This window comes from Manacus vitellinus, unplaced genomic scaffold, assembly GCF_001715985.3.
Source record: "Manacus vitellinus isolate BGI_N305 unplaced genomic scaffold, ASM171598v3 scaffold_68_pilon, whole genome shotgun sequence".
Taxonomy (NCBI): Eukaryota; Metazoa; Chordata; class Aves; order Passeriformes; family Pipridae; genus Manacus; species Manacus vitellinus.
In genome coordinates, this window is record NW_021940744.1 from 2,788,948 (window position 1) to 2,807,803 (window position 18,856).

Consider the following 18,856-nt stretch of genomic DNA (forward strand, 5'->3'; position numbering starts at 1 on the left):
AAAATAAAAATAAAAAAACAAACTGCTGAGGAAGCAAGCTTGCTGATAAAAAGAGCTTCCTTTTGTTTTCAATAGGTGTTGCATCTCAAGTAAAGAACATCTTAGCCTGGTCACAGTCAGATATGATTACTCGATTTCAAAGTAATCCAAATGAAGTAAAAATATTTTAGTCCCCTAAATCACTGACTGGGACTGAGAGGAATGAAAAGTTACTGCAATCTGTGTGACTAAAGAAATAACTTTTCAGACACACGTTGGTGTAAACAGTGAGTAGACTCCTGTAATTAATTCTTCACAAAGGCATTCTGACAGCAGTGGAAAAAAAAACCGGGAAAGGATGAGACGGGATGATTACATCACTTGAAGATCCTCACGTTGGCTTGTTGGCTTGTTGTACAAATGCTGCCTTCTGCAGTGAGCTCTGTAAAAACATTCAGTTGCTTGTTTTCGTGTTTCCTAGTTAAGGTTTTCACTCGCAGGGTTTCAGCGTTTCGTGAACAGTCGCCACAAACACACAGCTCCGGTGGAGTCGGTGTCTGGTGGGGAGTTTGCTCTCACTGGAGGTGGATCAACTTCCAGAAAATATCACAGATTGTTTTTTTATGCCTCTCCTGCTTAAATTATGTGCATGTCTTAGAGAGAAAAATGGTTGGAGGCAAGAATCTGTAGGTAGTTTCTTTATGGAACCCTGCTGATTAAACAGCACCGTGACAGCATCTGAGACCGAGGGTCTGTTGCTATGCTTGGATACAGAGAGGAAGACATCCAGTCAAATGTTTCTATTCCCAAAGCTGGTCTTATGGTAAAGCTGATAGAGCACCTGTTTAAAATGAGTAACTCCTCACAGGGATGGAGTCGAGCAATGACAGAAGCCTGTAAAGTCTGATATCTAAATGGATTGCTTCTCTGAAGTTTTTTCTTCTGTCTTGTAAATGTAAGTAGGGCCCTTCCAGCTTTATCTCTGTACACTTAACGAGTCAGAGTCACTCATCTCTCAACATACAGATTCCGTAAGGTTTTGACTTCATTTCTTTTTATAGCATTCTTTTGTGAGGCTGTATTTAAATAAAGTTAGACATGGGCTTTTCTAGGAAAGAAGTCATTTCTCTTTCTTCTGTCAGGCTTGCTTGTCAGATGTGCCTCTGTATTTTTTCAGAATACTGTCTATCTCATATTAGCCTTCATTTGATATGGATCCATAACTGATTTTGGTGCTACAACAGAACATCTTTCTCTTACCTCCTACATCACATTCTTCTGCCAGTCATGAATTCCCTTTACTTCACATGCATACACTTGCTTAATCTCTACATGAAATCATCACAACTTGCAGCTGACGTACTCTTTCAGAACGATCCCCAAACAGTAAATCACGACACATTCCACGTTCTTCCCACTCTGCACTACAGAATTTAGCACTTAATGAAAGGCACGCGGAAAATGCACTTGAACTCGGCAGTGAATCACGAGACAGACAGCTGGTAACAAAGCCCTTACCTTTTTAAACGCATGATGGTCTTTTAAGTGGCACAGAAATCGTAGCCCGAAAAATGCAGGTCTCCTGCCTTCCGATGTACGGTGACAGTTTACACCCTATTTCCTTCCCCTCGCTCCTTCCACCACGCTACATATAGTTCATGGTGCTGTTGCCGGGATTGGCTGGTGCATCTCTGAGGTGCACACAGGACCGTGCCTGGAGCACCCGCAGCCTCGTTAACCCTTTGCGGGGAGGGCTCCCTTCCCTGCGGGAGCCCCGCCGAGCCCGCACCGACGGCCGGGCGCCGCTCCGGGGACTGATTTCCCTTCCCTGCAAAACGAGCTGCCCTGTCCTGCCGAGGATGGGGAGAGGATGGAGAGGGAGCGGCTGGCGGGGGGTCCCGCAGCCGGGACCGGCGCTGTCGGTGCTCGCTCCGCCCGGACCCGGAACCCCTCCTGCTGCTGCGGGCGACGGGTCCCCTCCAGCCCCCGCCTCTCCCCGTCCCCTCCCGCCCCTTTTTGGTATCTCGCCCCGGGGACACACAGCTCGGAGGAGCGGCTGCCCAGGCAGGCTGGACGCTGACACGCATCCTTAAAGGTATTCCCTGTGCCAGAGCCACATCCCTGAGTGTCCGCCTGCCACTGCCAATACTGGAAATTGGGAAATCACCTCCCGGCCAAATGGGACTCCCAAAGCCACACGGCTTCGGGGGAGATGGAGACAGCAGAGGAGGTGGAGGTAATCCTTGGCAGTGACAGACACAGGCAAGCAGGGAGCCTGGACACCTAAATACAGGGAAGAGGGCTGTTTGGGAGCATCCCCTCGGGAATGGGCCATTGGGCTCGGGAGGTATTTACACGCCGCCAATCTATTGTACAAAAAGCAAAAGAACCACTACAGCAAAGAAAAAACCGCCTGGCTGCTGCTCGGTATTCTTTTTTTTTCTGAGTCATCCAGCACGATACGAGCAGAAGGTATCCCTGGGCTGGGAGTCCGGAATGCTGGAAATCGAGGGTAATAGGAATCTTCTCTATTAAGCATGCCTGACGCTCGCTTGTTGCAATCGCCCATTAAGCCCATATTAATTGCATTCATTTACTTGGTGGTGTAGGCAAAGGGTTTGGTGTGTGTCCCCTCGCCTTCTGCTGAGTATAGAAACGCCACCCGCTCCAACCTGTGTCACTCGCAGCCCAGACACAGCTTTACTGCCATCCGTCACAGTGCTGTGAGCTACGCAACTCCGCTGCCCTCATCCTGTGTCCTACCGTCTCCCACCCCCCGTCGGCAGAGGGAATATCGAGTGCTCTCAAACCCGGGCAATATTCTGCTGATGGGCACATAAATCTCTCCTGCAGAGCGCTCGCATTTAAGCAGCACGGCGAGGAGATGCTCACCGGCTGAGCTATTCCCCATCGCAAGCTAAATCCCTCAGGACTTCCTGGTTTTTGGTTGTTTTTTGGGGGGGAGGGGTCCCTCAATGCTAAGGGAAAAAAAAAAAAAAGGATTAAAAATCAGGTAGAGGTTTTGAAACGCACTGTAATCCTCTCTACCTAGGGAGGGAAGGGAGTATGACTGCACAGAAACTTTCCTGAGCAGACTGGTGCGGGAGGATCCCGGCAGCAGCAGCGCCAGAGGCGGGTAATTCAGGAGACACGTCTGGGATTTGGTTAATCACCTCAGACTCGTGGCAAAGGCCGGGGCAGGAGGAGGTGGGGGCAGAGGGGCAGGTCGGCGGGAATGGGAAAACCGCCCGGAGGACAGTCCACGAGAGAAGCACACTCAGCTGGAAGGAGATGTGGGCATGGGGGCTTCGAGCTGGTGGGAGACGAGAGGAGCTGGAGGAAGGGTGGATTTTGGATCCCACGCTTGAAAGGCTTTTTCACTTCCCCTTTCCCCAAATCAGCCAGCAATTTGGAGGCCGGGAGTGGGGGGGAGGGGGGTGGAAGGAAAAGCAGGGGGGTAGCACACTCGGGCACTGAAGGGGCCATTGGTCTTTCCCGTCTTCTGCTTTATTGCCGCCAAGCAATAAATTCGGATCCTGTGTAATTTCTCCCTGGTATCTCCACCTGCTCGCAAACCTTCAGCAGCCTCCTTGTGATCTCTGCATGCGCTGCTTTGGAGACACGGCTGCGCACACACGGACACACACACACACCTCCCCTGCACCCGAATGACAGCTACACGGAGCCAGTCAATACCTCCCAGCCAGAGGGAACGTTTCCTCCCTACCTTCTGCTATTGACCGTGGGTGGATCTCTGACGCTAATTAGAGACACAGAAATCCTCAAAGTATTAACCACAAATAGCACTCTTGAAGGCACTTGTCCTTTTTTGACTTAGAGCGTTTATTTCCCTTAGTTCTTCTCTATTTTTCTTTCCAAGTAAAGAAGCCCCTACTTGATCCAAGAGACACTCCGCGCCCCAGGTAGATACACAGGGTGTACGTTTTGGGAAGACGACGCCTCTCTCCTACCCTGCACTCCTCAGGCCGGCCGCAAATACAGGCATTCCCCAAAAGAGTAGTGAGTAAAATCAGGTGCGCTGGGATTGAGACATGCGGGAAGGGCACGGAGCGAGCAGCGACAGCGGCAGGACAGAAGCCCCGCAGCCGCAGGGCAGGAGCCCCCACAGCCCCCGCTGCTCCCCCGCACGCCCGGCCGCCCTGGCTCGAGCCACTGCCACCTCCCAGCACATTCCACGGCACTGGAAATCCTTTCCTATCCTTCTGGAGAATCCTTCCCCACCTCCAATCCAATCCGAGTTCTTCAGGGGATCGGGAAGAGCGATGAACTTTTCCACCTGATCTCCCCCCGCGGATTCCCAGACACTCCTCAGGCACGCTCACGGCTCCCTCAGCCACCGGCATTTCTGTCCTTTCCCCTACACGGGGCGGGGGGGAAACCCTGAGCCCTTCCAGCATCCACGGCTTTGTCTGCAAGGGTTAAACCAGGGAATGGAGCAGGTGAGGCGCCCGATGGAAGCATGAATCGAATGTGGTGAGCAAGCGGTGAGATGGGGACGGCTCTGGGAGCGGTGCTGCGGTGCGCGCTGCCAACAGCGCCGGGCGCTGGCGATGGATGTGGGCACAGGACTGGTGCTTCCTAATTCCTTCGAGTTTAGAAAGTGGAGCCAGCTCGGTCAGGAGCAAGGCGAGGCAATGCTTTTTTTTTAATCATTTTATTATTTTATTATTATTATTTTTATTTCTCCCTGCCGTTAGCGTCCTTTCTGTCGGAGACACGCCACCTGAACGCGAAATCAAACCTACTCACCGGGTGAAATCGCAGGAGGCGAAGCGGCTGCGAGCAAAACGCGTCCCGGCTCCGAGCACATAGTCCATGTTCTGCGGCTTCAGGCTAGAGCAGGGCTGAGCAGGGCGGGGGGACTTGGGGAACCGGCAGCAGTTCTGTGTGCGAAACAACCCATTTACACCGTGCGTGCCTGTCTGTGTGTGTGTGTAGGGCAGAGAGAGGCTCCAGACCCAAAACGGGGAAAGGAGGGGAGGAGGGAGGGAGGAGAGAGAAGGAGGAGGAGAGAGGGAAGCAAACCCGAATAGCGAGAGGAGTTGCGGGGAGGAATGGGATTTGCTGGGGTTGAGGTGGGGTTTTTTTTGGTGGTGATGGAAGCGATTCTCGAGGAAAGAATAATAAACTGCGGGATCTCAGCGGCAGGCAGGATGGAGAGGGGCTTTGCCCAGGCAGGTGGAGCACCGAGCAGCGGGAGGCTGGAGCGAACCGGGCGGGCCACAGAGGGCCGGGGGGCGGCTCAGGCACCGGCCGGGGCGCTGGGGACGCCGCTGGTCGGGCTCGGGGTCCGCGGGCTCGGGGGTTCGGGGGCTCGGGGTCCGCGGGGCTCGGGGTTCGGGGGCTCGGAGTCCGCGGGGTTGCGGGTCTGCGGGGCTCCGCCACCTGCCTGAGGGCGGGGGGAGCGGCACAGGGGGCGCGGGAGCCGCGGAGCGGGGCCAGCGACACAGCCGGGTAGGGCTCCAGCGAGCCGCAGCGGCGACATCGACCGGGTAAGAGCATCCCAGCTTCCTGCTCGGCCCCCACCCTCGGCCAACCCTTTGTTTCACAGCCTTTTATTTTATTTATTCCGCAGCCCGGCTGTCGGAGGGGCTCTCCCAGCATCCCCTCCCCGCCGGGGCCACTGCCCGTTCGTGCCCGGCAGGGAAGGGCTGCGGGTCCTGGAGCGGGGAACAGGCGGTGGGAGCGGCGCGGGGAGGCGACACCGCGGCGAGGAACCTCTGCGGAGGAGGGAGGGTGGGCGGAAATGCCGCTGCTCATCACCCGTGCCCCTCTCCTGCCCGGGGTAAGAGGAGCATCTCCCCTTCATCCCCCTCTTCATCCTCCCCCCCTTCCTTCTCGGCGCTTCCAGGCTCTCTGTATGGAAATCACGAGCTGGCTCGGTGGAAAAATCTCCCTTTTCTTCGCATGGTGCCTCTGGAATGTGTGCGGAATCTCAAGGTGTGTGGGGGAGAGGGAGGCAGTGCCAGCATTTATGGAGCTTGGTGTGTGTCCCCCCCTACCCCTAGTCCCTCTCCTCCCTCCGTGCTGTGAGCAGACACGCGTTCATGGCTAATAAAAACGCTTTTCCCTGTGTATTATTGGGCTGAGAGCTAAACCGAAAGCCAGTCCGTGTCCTGGAACAGCCTGCAGATCCGCCAGGAGCTTTGGCATCCCTGCGGTGTAGCCTGGCTGTGTTCACCTCATGCTTCCCGGGATCAATAAGCACACTAACCATACCGATTGTGTGATGTATACGTTGGGCAGTACGGAGCGATCGCAGCATTACACCAACACCTGTCTGCTGTGCTACATGCGGTCTATCAAAAAGAGATGGTAATTTCTGTGGAGCTTTTTGATCAAGAAAGTTTTTGTCTTCTCTCCATTACCTCTGTAAGCACCAGTTCACGGCCGTTTGCCAGTCTGGCAGTTTTATGTTTCCAGAATCTGTCGTGAAATATTGGGAAACCACAGAAACCCAAGATTCCTCTGACATCACGTCGGTTTGTTCCTGTCAGCATGTTTAATCATTTTTGTGCTAAATGAGCTGATCTTAGTAATGATTTGCCCTGCTTGGGGTTTTATTGACTTTTTCATTAGCAAGGAGGTAAGAAAAGGATTGAAGGAAGGATGTTACAGTTAGTGAAAAAAATGCACTGTCCATTTCAATTGTAGTAGCTGTTAAATATGTAGGTACATGTATGCTGCCTTATGCAGTTATAAAAATGAAAGACATGCCACCTTGCCTCCTTGCCTCAGAATATGATTTCTCTCACAGCAACAAGTAGCACAGGCTCTTCTCTCCCCTTTTCTCCTCCCCTTCAGCCCCTCCTGACAAAATGCCAGTTATAAAGGTCAGCCTGTTTATGTAAAGACTGTGTGTTTCTTACCAAAGACCGCTGCACGTCAAGCCTGCAATGACTATCAAATAGACTTGGGATTCAAGACACTCAACAAGAGCACTGTCCATTTCCTAGGACTGATAAAATCCCAGGCAAAACAGAAGACAAAGAGCCGTAGTGTGTGACTGGGGTAGGTCACCAGCACCAGGGTGCACACGGGGAGAAGTGTCTTCATAGCAGTGTTTGGTGCTGCAAATGTTGGCAAGACCCACTGGAGCTGTGTATGTACCTATATGTGTGTGGGTGTGAGAGAGAAGGTGTGAAAAGAGATTTGCTGATATGCTAATGTTCTTCTGCTCTTCTCTTTAGGTTTGGTCCTCTCTCTAACGATGTCCTTAGGCTGAACTTGCTTTGCAGCTCCTTCACACCAAAGGCAGCTTAAGGAGAATTTTGAGTCTGACCAACCCCACCCTCCCAATAGAAGAGAAGAGATCGACTTCATTAGTCTTTGGCTTCACAATGAGGTGTTTCCATTTCATCCAGAGGTGCAGTGCACACGGTCTGATCTTTATTTCACTGTGCTCTCTTTCCCTCCCTACCACGTTCTTTTGCCCAAAGAGCAGTACAACTTGGTTTCCTCAACTAGTATAACCCCTGCTGGCCCTTTTCCACTTTAAATCTAATAAGAACATTCTGATATTATTCACTTCCTAGAATTATAGAATCACAGAATGTTTTGGTTAGAAGGGGCATTAAAGATCATCTCGTTACAACCCCCTAACACAAGCAGGGACACCTTCCACTAGACCAGGCTGTTGTTTTTTAACCTAAAGGTTAAAAAAAGTTACTTTATAATTACAACACAGATCTGCAACAGTGGTCAATCCAAGACCTAATTGTGCCCACAGTTCACTTTTGGCTCTTAAAAATCACCCTGAAGCAGAGTTAAAGGGTTGTAGAGGACTATGATGCTTTTTGTTCAATGATGTTAATAATCTATGGCCTTCGAATATGATATCACGAAGTCTCATCCTAGGGCAGAATAATGAAATCACAAGCAATGGAATGGGGCAGAAACTTATATCACTCCCCAAAATGCTAAATGCAAACTGGGACCCAATCTGAACTGAGGAGCTGCACATCTGATGTGAGAGGGGAGGGGCACTTCAAGTCCTCCCATCCTAAAAGCCTCGTGGCCCTGAATTACAGGCCATTAGATTCCTTTGTCCTGTAAATCTGCGTTCAATAGCAGCGTGATTCTGTGTCGGTAAACGCAGGTTTTAACAGCTTATCCCATAATATTTTAATATTTCTTCATCTATTCAGCCTTTTCACCCTTTTTCTCCCAGGACCTGCTTATGCTTCCCTTTAGCTACCGAAAAGTGTATGTAATTTATTAAGCCAGTTCAGTAGTTCTCTTAGTTTCCAACAGACAAACCTATTATGCAAACAATACTGTCACCTCCTTGCAGTGCCTTCTCCCGGCTGTAATGAATTCTCTGCATGCTACTCTGCTGTAAATTCTCCATCTAAAAATTCCACGCACTACGTGTTTTGTCAGGGGAAACTGTACTTGACTTTTGAAACAGTTGGGAGGAACAAAATGATAACCTACTAAAGTGCCTTGCCCTTAACTTGAAATTATGGCAAGTAATTAAAGTTAGAGCAGAAGGACTTAAACTTTGGACTGCTTATGTTCTTAGCGTTTTTGCTTGGATGAGGGTTGTGGTTTTTTTTTTAGATGTCTGATTTGAATGTCAAATTTGCATATTCATCTAGAAAACATAGGGAATGCTTAATTGCCTGTGTCCAGTGTTCATATTTTTCTTGGGAAACAATGTTTCATATACTCGTGGGTTTCATTTCTAGTTTCTATTTGCATCCATAAATTGAACTGGGTGTCTACACAAGTCCTGTATTTACTGATTACACAAACAAATATGCCATATTTAGAATTCTGCTTTGTAATCATATCAGAGATACCTGGAATTGCAGAACAGCCCGGGTTGGAAGGAAAAGGGAGCCTAGATGAGATTATCTAATGCCAAGGGAGCCTAGATGAGATTATCTAATGCCCTGTTCACTCACATATTGAAACCCTCCAGCGATGGGGCACTGCCAGGGAGGCAGCAGACTCCCCCAAGAAGTGTCAGCTCAGCAAACTGGCCCTTCTGTTCCCCACAGAAAGAATTCTCCTGCGACAATAATCCAACCTCTTCTCTGCATGGAAGCTGTTTTGACTGCACAGACCACTAACCTTGGTGATGGTGACACCTCCAACCTTTATGAACCATTGTCCTCGTCTTGTTCCCCGTCCCTCCCAGGGCTGTGCTTTGCAGTGGGAGCTGGAAAAGTGTTGATAACACACCAGGGGATGAGCAAGGTCCTGGGAGGGGACACAGCTGGGCCAGCTATCCCCAAAGTGACCAGAGGGATATTCCAGACCACGTGACATCAGCTCAGAAATAAAAGCCAAGGGAAGCAGGAAGAAGGGGGGCATTTGTTATTTACAACATTTACCTTCCAGAGCAGCCACTCCACGTGCTGAAGCCCTTCCTGGGAAGTGGCCGGACATTTCTTGCTGATGGCAAGTAGAGAACAAAATGTTTGGGTTTTTTCTTTGCTTGTGTGCACACAAACTTTTGCTTCAGTAAACTGCCCCGTCTCACCCTGGGAGTTATTCTGTCTCCCCCACCTGGCTGAGAAGGGGACAGGAGCTGAGAAGGGAGACTGACAGAGTGGCTTAGTGAGCACCTGGTGTCCAGCCAAGGTCAAACCACCCCAGCTGGGCAGGAACTGTCACTGTTGCCCCCAGTCCCTTCAGTCACTGTATTCAGCCAGGGAGAGAGAGAGAGGATGGGGAATCCTGCAAACCACGTGTCCCATCTGCATGGTGGGCCTGTCCCAGAGAAAGGCAGGCTGTGATTCCAGTAGCTGCTCTCTCTCTCCTACTACCTGATACTCCTCAGCCTGCTCCCCTCCTCCCAGAGCTCCCAGGTTCCCCCACACCAGGACACTCTCCCCCTGCCTTGTACTGCACTGGAGCACTTGGCTGTGGACCTGGTGGCCCTGAATCTGCTCACTTCAGTGACCGTGATGAATTCCCCCCCAACCTTCTCTTCTCCAAGGAGAGAACACCTAATTCCTTCAGTGCTTCCTCACAGGGCAGGTTCTCCAGCCCTCTGATCATCTTCCTGGCCTTCCTTTGGACCCTCTCTTGCCTTTCTGCTTCTTTCTTGAGCTGTGGGGACACGAACTGGACACGGTGCTCCAGGTTCCTTCCACAGGCTCTAGTGGAAGTTGTCCCTGCCCATGGCAGGGGGTTGGAACCAGATGGTCTTTAAGATACCCTTCCAACCCAAACCATTCTGTGACTGGAGGTGCAGCATGACAGGTGATGAGTAGGATGGGAAGATCCCACTCTGTCCCCACAGAAGCAGCCCAGGACCCCATCTGCCTTTTAGCCACAGCAGGCACTGCTGACTCATGATCACTCCTTGTCCACCAACATATTTTGACCTATACATTTCTGCTTTAGCAGAGTTATGATTCACTGGAATAAAATTATATCCACTGAGTTTTTCCTCACTTGCAGAGGAGATTATTTTTAGGAACTCCCAGCATTTCGCTTACAGAGAAGGAACTAGTAGTGTAGAATTTCTTTAATTTCTCCCCAAAAGTCAAAGAAATACAGCATGTTTGCCTGTTCACTTGCTCTATCCTTTGGTAGCAAGGGATAAACTTAAAAGGCTGGGGTTTTTTTCAGGCTCTTGCTATCATTAAAGCACCACTTTTCTGAGATAGAACAACCTCTTTGAAGATATGGTATTTGCTGTTTTCTGATGGTATTAATTGCAAGACCTGTAAGCTCACATGAGCTTACTAGACACAGCCAGACACACACTACTAGGAGGAATCTTTTTTTATTTTTTTAAGTTGAGACATATCTTAGCCACGTTTCCATGACCAGTGGCCACGCAGGCATTTTTAAAATAACCTCTGGTGTGTTCAGGTATTCACTTTTTCTTGCTAGCCAGACTTCAGACAATCACAGAAGTCTCCTGTTACTTTCAAGAAAACGAAAAGATATTTGTAGAGGAGAAAAGTAAAGCAGGGGATACATTTTAAATCATATTGAAGTGTTGTGGTGGAGAGTCCTAGGCATCAAGTTTGCCTGTTTTCCTTAGGAGAAAAATATCCAGTGGCTGCAGTACCCCAGTACCAGAAAGAATATCCTGCAGAAGTGGTGTAATATGTACTTCCAGGAGTTGATACGATGGATGTAGAATGGAGGCCTCTCTCCCACAGGCAGTGACTTTACAAGCAGTGTGAGAAGCACTGCCCTGACACAGAGTCAGCAGATTTGTGGAGGAATTGAGGTATAATTTCAGTGTACTGTATCATCAAAATGAGTTTTTTGAGGGGTACTGGAGTCCAGTGAAGTGTTGTTACAGCTGACACCTGGTACAAAACTCAGACTTAAGTTGTAGGAAAAGCAGTTCTGCATTCAAGATGTAAGGGATCCTGAATGGAGTCTTGCACCTGCCCTTTATGAATGTTTGCAGAAGTAAAATATGTGTTTGCCAGAATGTATGAAAGAAATTTGTCATGGACCAAAAAGGGAAGAGAAGAACAGGTATCAGGTAAAGTCTCAGTTGATGCTTTGCAGTGTCAAGGAATTGCACACTAGAAAAGGCAGAGTTTTGCTGAGTTTTAGGGTGGCTATGCTGTGAAGAAAAAAGCTTGTAGAGAAAGCAATTTGCATTTGGAAAAGAGATTATTTTACAGATATTGGTTCAAGTTGATAGTCATTCCCTGAATAGCATCTGGTGTATTATCTCAATAGATCTTGTTATCTCCCATAGAAATGAGCCAAGAAAAGTATCTGTAGTAAGATTTGAAAATAACCTTTGTTATTATATGTCATTAACTCACAAGAATCAAAATACATGGTCACCAATGACAATGAATAAGAACAATACAGTTTCATGAGCAGTCTGTTCCATGCATTTCCAGTCTCTAGAATAATAATAATAAAATAATAAAATACAGCAATTTTATGAGCATTTATCATTTGCCTGGGCTGTGCAGCTAATGAGACAGAAAAAGCATGAAGAATTTGTATGGATGAACTCCATTTACCCAATTTCCAACTCAAACATAACGATAGGAGAAATAAGCAATATATGCATAAAGCTGTGTGTTGGGTTTTTTGCTTTTTACAGTTCCTGTCTTGCAGCAGCCTGGGCTGAGTCATTATGGCACACAACAGGTATGTGCTCCTGTCAGCAGCAACCATCACCCCTGTGACATTTCTGCTGCTTCCAGCTGCTGGGGGGCGATAGCAGGAAGATGTCAGATCCTCTTCTCAGTCACAGAGGAAAGGAGGCAGTAAAAAAGACGTCTCTTGCATCATTTATTTGATTACGTTCTCCATTTGTCAAAGCAGTGCAGCACAAAGCCCGCGTGGGGTTTTGTGAAGCTCTCTGGAATCTGCTGGGCTGTAAGCAGGCATTTAAAACCTCAGTAAACAAGGATGGCTTCGTGTCTTTAGCATGTGTTTTGCTGAATCACAGGGCAGCAGGAATTCGTGCATTTAAGGTGGTGCCAGTGTCTCTTCCAGAAAGCCAAATTTTCAGTTGCATTTCTTTAACTTACGTCGGAGAGAAAGTAAATAAAACCTCGGAAGCTGGTTCAAAAAAAAAAAATCATGCATTCAGTTTTGAGTTATGTGCCTTGACGTTGCTCAGCCCTAGAAATAACATTCACTTTTTGGCAGAACTCTCTGACGCAGCACAACACTAAGTTGTGTTCCTACTTGGAGCATTAGGAGACCAGACATCTGTTACCTTGTTTGGGTTTGGTTTGTTTGGTTTTTTTTTCAGATAAAGACACCAAAAGCAACGCTGACAAAATGTATTAACACGGGATAATCTCAGTGTTCCCTTTAGCTGTGCATTTTAAATGGCTGAGTTAAAAAAAACCCCTACAGCATATCAACAAAGCAGCCCTGAGGTAACATTGTCACTGAGCACTGTTTGAACTGCCTAGAGGCAATACAAGGTCTTCTCAACCAGCTGCTAGAAGTTATTGGACAATTAATTGTCACTATATAATTGGCATCATATATATTATGTTGGGAGTATATATATATATTGGCAATTGGGGTTTTTTTAGACAATTGAGCACTATTAGAGTCTGAATAAATGTTGTAGCTAGAAGCTGGTATGTGTGTTAATCCAAATGTGGTTGGGATGGCATCAGCCAGTGGACCTGTACCTTACAGTTAGTGCTCCAGCCATTTCCTACTCTTAAGAAATAATGATAGCATGGGAGTTTCTTTTTTTTCCAAATTCAGTTGTCATCACCATAGTGCTGTTAATGCAAAGAATTGCACAAATAGAAAGAAAAATGCAGTTACAAGTAAATGAAGAAAACATTTACAGCCTCTCTGATTTCCGAATGAGTAAACCATTTTTTTCTTCTGTGTAATGAAAATGAGAAAGCCAAGGGCAAGGATATTCAACTTGTTCTGCTCACAAAAAATTAAAGGAATCCTCAGAAATGAATTTTCCTTTCACAGTAAGAGGCAAAAAGGTGAGTGAAGTATAACAAAAAGAGCTCTACTACCACACCTTCAAAAGAAATGAGTCACTAACAAAGTGGAGCTCAGCACCTTTCCAAAGGAACTATTGCTCAGACTGGCTTGGCTCCAGTCTGCTGGTGGGAGTTGCTCAGGGATTGCTGTGGCATCACTTGGATTTTTTTGGGGGATTGGTTTTTTTTTGGGTTTTTTTGTTGTTGTTTTGGGGTAGTTTTTTTATACTCTTTAAACTGACTTCGCCTCAAGCCATGAGTTTTTCTCATTTTTGCCTTTCTTATTCTCTTCTCCCATTCTGCTTTGGGGTGGGGAAGGAGGGAAGTCATGACCAAGCAGCTGGGTGGGGGCTTAGCTGCCTGCACAGTCAGGTAACTGTGCACAGCCTCCAGGACCAGGTTTGGAAATGGGGAAGTCGTCCTGCCTCAGCAGTTGTGGAGTTTTTGAAGCAGAGAAGGGTCTTGTCTGCCAAATACTGCAGCTCCATGCAGCTTTCCTTTCTCAGTAATCTCAAAATCTCTTAAACAAATACTTACCAAGGTAGGAAAGCCCAGAAAATAGGAACAAAACCTTAAGGAGGTGGGAGTAGGTTCTCATATCAGTAGTGCCAATATTATTAAGCTGGTTGTTGCAGCAGTGTTTCATTCTCTGAGTAGTTATCAATTGCCACCACGTTTCTCTGCTAGGTGAGTTCTGTTTGTTGGTGTTTCTCCTTTCGTTTGGTCATTTATTTCCTTGAGAACTGAGCACAGTTTGTACCTCTCCTTCTGCTCTACCAGTGTGCCTTGGAGTATCCCCACAGCACAGCAGGAGAGGAGATACTGCTCACCCATGGAATGCCATCCCATGGAGATCCATCGTAGTGTCACGGTCAACTCTTTGGAACTGAGACATTATTTTATGTGTTTCTATTAAAAAAATTTTTAAAACAAATCCAAGCTGGCATGGAAATACATGTAAAACTGTTCCTGATTTGCTTGGAAATTAGAAATAATGCAAAACATACAAGTTTTTAATCAGAACAGTAGCTAACAGATCAGACACCAGATCATTTCGGTTGTCATTGAATATTTGAGTTTCTGAATATTTCTTTTTTGGATTCACATGGGGCAGACAGACACTTGTTGCTGGAGCAGATCCCCTGAACCCTGCCTTGTAGACTGCTGGCTACCTGAAGTAAGCCTGCAAACCAAAAATTGTAGTCTAGATCTGAGAAAAATTCCTTGTTTTCATGTTTGTGTTCTGTAGGTCCATGTCTGACAGATTTTACCAGGCATTTCACTAAAAACTTACAATCAGCTTCAGTTGTAGTAGTGCATTTTAACTGCATTTAACTTAAACCTGCCACTAAACTGAAAATAACAACTCCACAAAACAACAAACTGACAAAGAAACAAACCCAACAAACAAAAAAAACCCCACAACCACGACTCAAATCTCTCAGTTCCTCCAAACTGCAAAATTCTAAAAATAACAAAGCCCTTTTATTTTTAGAAGCCTGGGAAGAAATGAACTTATTACCAAGGACTGGTGGCCACCAGATGTTAGGGCTTTTTTAACTGTTAAATGTTTCCATAGAAATACAAGATAAATGCCTTTCAAGCAGTTTTAAGATTCTATCCTTTTAGCACTGCATTTTATTCATCTTGCTTTATTCCCCTCTCTCTTTTTCCTTATGTTATTATTTAATTTATTTCAACAATTGAAATGTTCTTATCTCAACCCGTGGGTTTTGCCTTTTTCCAGTTGTCCCCCTCCCACTGGGGTGGAGGAGTTGGAGGGTGAGGGAGCAGCTGCCTGGTACTGAGTTGCTGGCTGGGGTTAAACCACACCACCGATAAACAAAGCAACGTTTTAGGCTTGTCACAGGTAATTGTGGTGCACTTTACAGGGGATTAGTTAAACAATTTCTCTTCCTGTAGGGCTGTGAAGTTGGCAAGCAGCAAAGAAGAACTCTTCTGCAAAGTCTGCCAACGCAGCTACTGTTTATAGTAATAGAGTACTGGGAGTATTTTCCATTTGCAAATCAGCAATTGGAACAATGAAGTAATTTCAAGTTATGCTGTTTCTAAATGTGCTTGTTGCACAGTAATTACTGCATCATCACCTGCAACATCTTGCAGTGCTAGAAAATGAAAACCATTATCCTAACGAGTTTTTTTACAGGATTTTTCATTCTAGTTAGCTAAAGGACGTGCAGAGTGATCCTGCTGCTTCATGAAAATCTACTTCTACACCCAGAATTCTTCTCCTCCTACTCAGATACTCTCCAGTAATATTTAAAGAATTTGCTCCCAAAACACATCACTGTAATGACCAAAGTCTCCAGCCAGTATGAAACACAGTTATTTGGTCACAGAAAACTTTTCCTGGAGGCAAGTATATAAGCTCTCTCTCTTCTCAGCAGATATTTAAACTTAGTCTCTAAGTAGCTTGAGAAAAACTTTTTTAAAATGTCTTTTGGCAATGCATCATGCTAAAGGTAAGATATCCAACTGCATTCCCAATGACCTCCTTCTGCAGCACTGAAAGTGGTGGGAATTATCCATGACCCACACAGAAAGTGCTCCATGTACCTCCTGCCACAGAAATAGTTTGTACTCATGGGGGGCTGACTGTGGCCAAGGACCAGATGTCCACCCAGCCACTCCCACTCATGGAAGCAGAGAATCCCAGAACATTCCCAGTTGGAAGGGACCCACAAGGATCGTCCAGTCTGACCCCTGGCCCTGCACAGACACCCCAACAATCCCACCCTGTGCCTGGGAGCATTTTCCAAACCTTCCTGGAGCTCTGGCAGCCTTGGGGCTGTACCTACTGCCCTGGGGAGCCTGAGCCCCTTCCCCTGAGATCCAGAGCAGAGTTTGGAGCTACCCCTCCACTGCCCCTGGGGAGGAAGCTGCAGACCCCAATGGGACATCCTCTCAACAGGACAGGCAGCTCAAATAAGATGAAAAAGCTCTCAAGGGTTGAGATAAGGACAGGGAGACTACTTGTGAGTTACTGTCATGGCCCAAGCATGCTCAGCTTGGGGAAAATTAATTCAATTTATTGCCAGTTAAAATAGAGTCGGTAAATTAGAAAAAAATAGAGAAAATTAAGCCAGCACCTCCTCCTGCTTTTTCCCATGCTGAACTACTTCATCCCCAGCCCCTCTGCCTCCTCCCCATCACTGGGCAGCACAGGGGGGTGGGCAATGGGGATTGTAGTCAGTCCATAACAGCTCCTTTACTCTGCTCCTTCCTCCTCACACCTTTTCCCTGCTCCACTGTGCTCTTCTCCACAGGGAGTCTCATCTCAGGGGTATTTTCTGGAAGTTATGGAAACATTTCAAGCACTTCACCTCTTCGTTGCAATGGGTGTCTTATCTCACCTTCAGCAAAGGTTTCCCTTCTGATCTGAAATATTTGTACTGCTTTTCCAAACCAGGTAGACCTGTATATACCTGTTAATATGCATTTTAACAGAGTAAGAAAGCAGTAAATTCATTTGTCTTGCAGTTTCTCAGAGGGAGTACTAGAAACATAAGACAGACAAATTCTACTTGACCCTACAATTATATCTTTGACTCACACAACTGTCTGTGAACTTGACTTTCCTTTCATGGCAGTTGCTTTAGATTAATGGAGTCTCCTCATGGCATCAAGGCTAAAACATGTTTGTGTTGGGATCTGATAGTGCAGGAAAAGAACACAGTTGCTTCCAGGGAGACTTTTTTACTCAATACAATGTACGAGGTCACCTAAGTTCTTATCTCTGTCATCAACAGCTCCACATAAAAAGCAGCTGCTTATTTATTTTAAAGCCCCAGTTTACTTGCAAACTGACAAAGAGTCCAAATTTTCTATTAAAATTAAGAGTTTTGTAAGGAACCTTGGTAAACAGATTCTCTACTAGATGTTAACTTTAAGGTCATGCAGTAATTGTTAGTCTTGAAAACTAATAAATAGAACATATATGCTACAGGAATGGTAGAAAAAGAAATTGGAATGGGAAAAGCATAGCAATCAAACTCACTAAATCTGTAATCTGTGTACTTACATGCACTATTTTTACATTTATCTATCTCAAAACATTAACAGGGACTGTGTTAGAAATTTGTCATTTTGGCTGACAGATCCAGCAGCACATAAAATTCATCCATGAAGAGGGAAGAAAACAAAAGAGCCACAGTTAAAAATAGAAAGCCTTTGAAACTAATGTCTTATCTCCATCCTCAGCAAAAATAGTTGAGGGTTTTTTTGCTGATCACAGGTTGATAGAAGTGTAGTGGATACAATCCTGCACTGGTATTGTATCAGAATAATTGATTTTGACAGAAGTAGATGGATTAAACCAGCTAAGCACCTGGCCCACTCTGAGCACCAAAATTAAAATCTTGAAAAAACACACTTATTAAAATCCACTGAAACATTTTCATTAGTAGGTGATCACTGTGTTGAACAGGACGGTGAAAAATCAGCTTTTTGTAAAAATGTTAGCTGTCGAAACTAGGCAAAGTTTTTACCACTTTGTAACCCAATGTATGTGATTTTTACAATTACCAGTAAAATCAGTAAAAGCCTCAGGCATACCCCGGTTCTGAGGAGAACAAAACTTTCACCACAGGCATCCCAGTCTTCCCAGAAAATATCTCAGGGTGATAACTGCGTGTGGTTAATCTCCCCTTCCCAAAACCTTGAAGAAGGAGTACTAGCAACGTCTGTTCTTCTGTAATAATTTTCACTGTGTTATTGATGAGGTTTTTCTGTAGCAAGTAGAAAATTTGGGCTATCACACAGTTAAAAGAACAGTGTGACTAAACCCACATTTTTACAGCAGTCCTTAGAACACTCCATCTTGCAGTAGAGCTCTAGGTCACTACTGCAGAAGAGTCTCATTTTTATAAGCCTGATGGAAAGATTAGGTGTCAAATTTAATAAACCCCCTTGGCTCTTTTTCTATTATTCTATGACATGGGTCCTCTCTGCTTTCAAGTAGAATATTTTTTCATTTGGTGGTAGCAATAAGCCAAAATATATAAACCACCGTATGTTATTGCATTGATTGGCAGGTTTAAATCTGACCTACATTAATGAATCTTTGCAGATGTAATGTAAGTGATTCAGACAGATTGGAGTAAAAATCTTATTGGTAAAGCATAAGGAAAGTAGCATTTGGGTGAACAAATATTTCATTTTTTTCTGAACTGAAAGATTCTAAAAATTGGGTATAACTACTGGCTTAAGGAGAACAGTTATTCTTAATCAACTATTTGTTGAAATTCAAAGTATCAACTTTGTCTGTTGCAAAATTTCCAGGATAACAGTGGCTTGCTCAAAGGGGGATCACACTCACACCTTGGGGTTCCTGCCTTTATCTCCAGTGTCCCTGCTCCCCGTCCTTTGTTTTATGTAAAGAATCAAAGGAGATTAACCAGTTTCTCGTAAAAGAGAAT

At 46.1% G+C, this 18,856-nt stretch overlaps 1 protein-coding gene across 1 annotated transcript in view; it reads right to left on the reverse strand.

Moving 5' to 3' along the window:
• Positions 1-5,170, reverse strand: part of BRINP3 (BMP/retinoic acid inducible neural specific 3) — a 154,113-nt gene extending 148,943 nt beyond the window's left edge. The window contains exon 1 of the mRNA XM_018083851.2: positions 4,750-5,170. The gene's annotated coding sequence lies outside the window, so the exon portion shown is untranslated. The remainder of the gene's footprint in view (positions 1-4,749) is intronic.
• Positions 5,171-18,856: the final 13,686 nt, after the last annotated feature.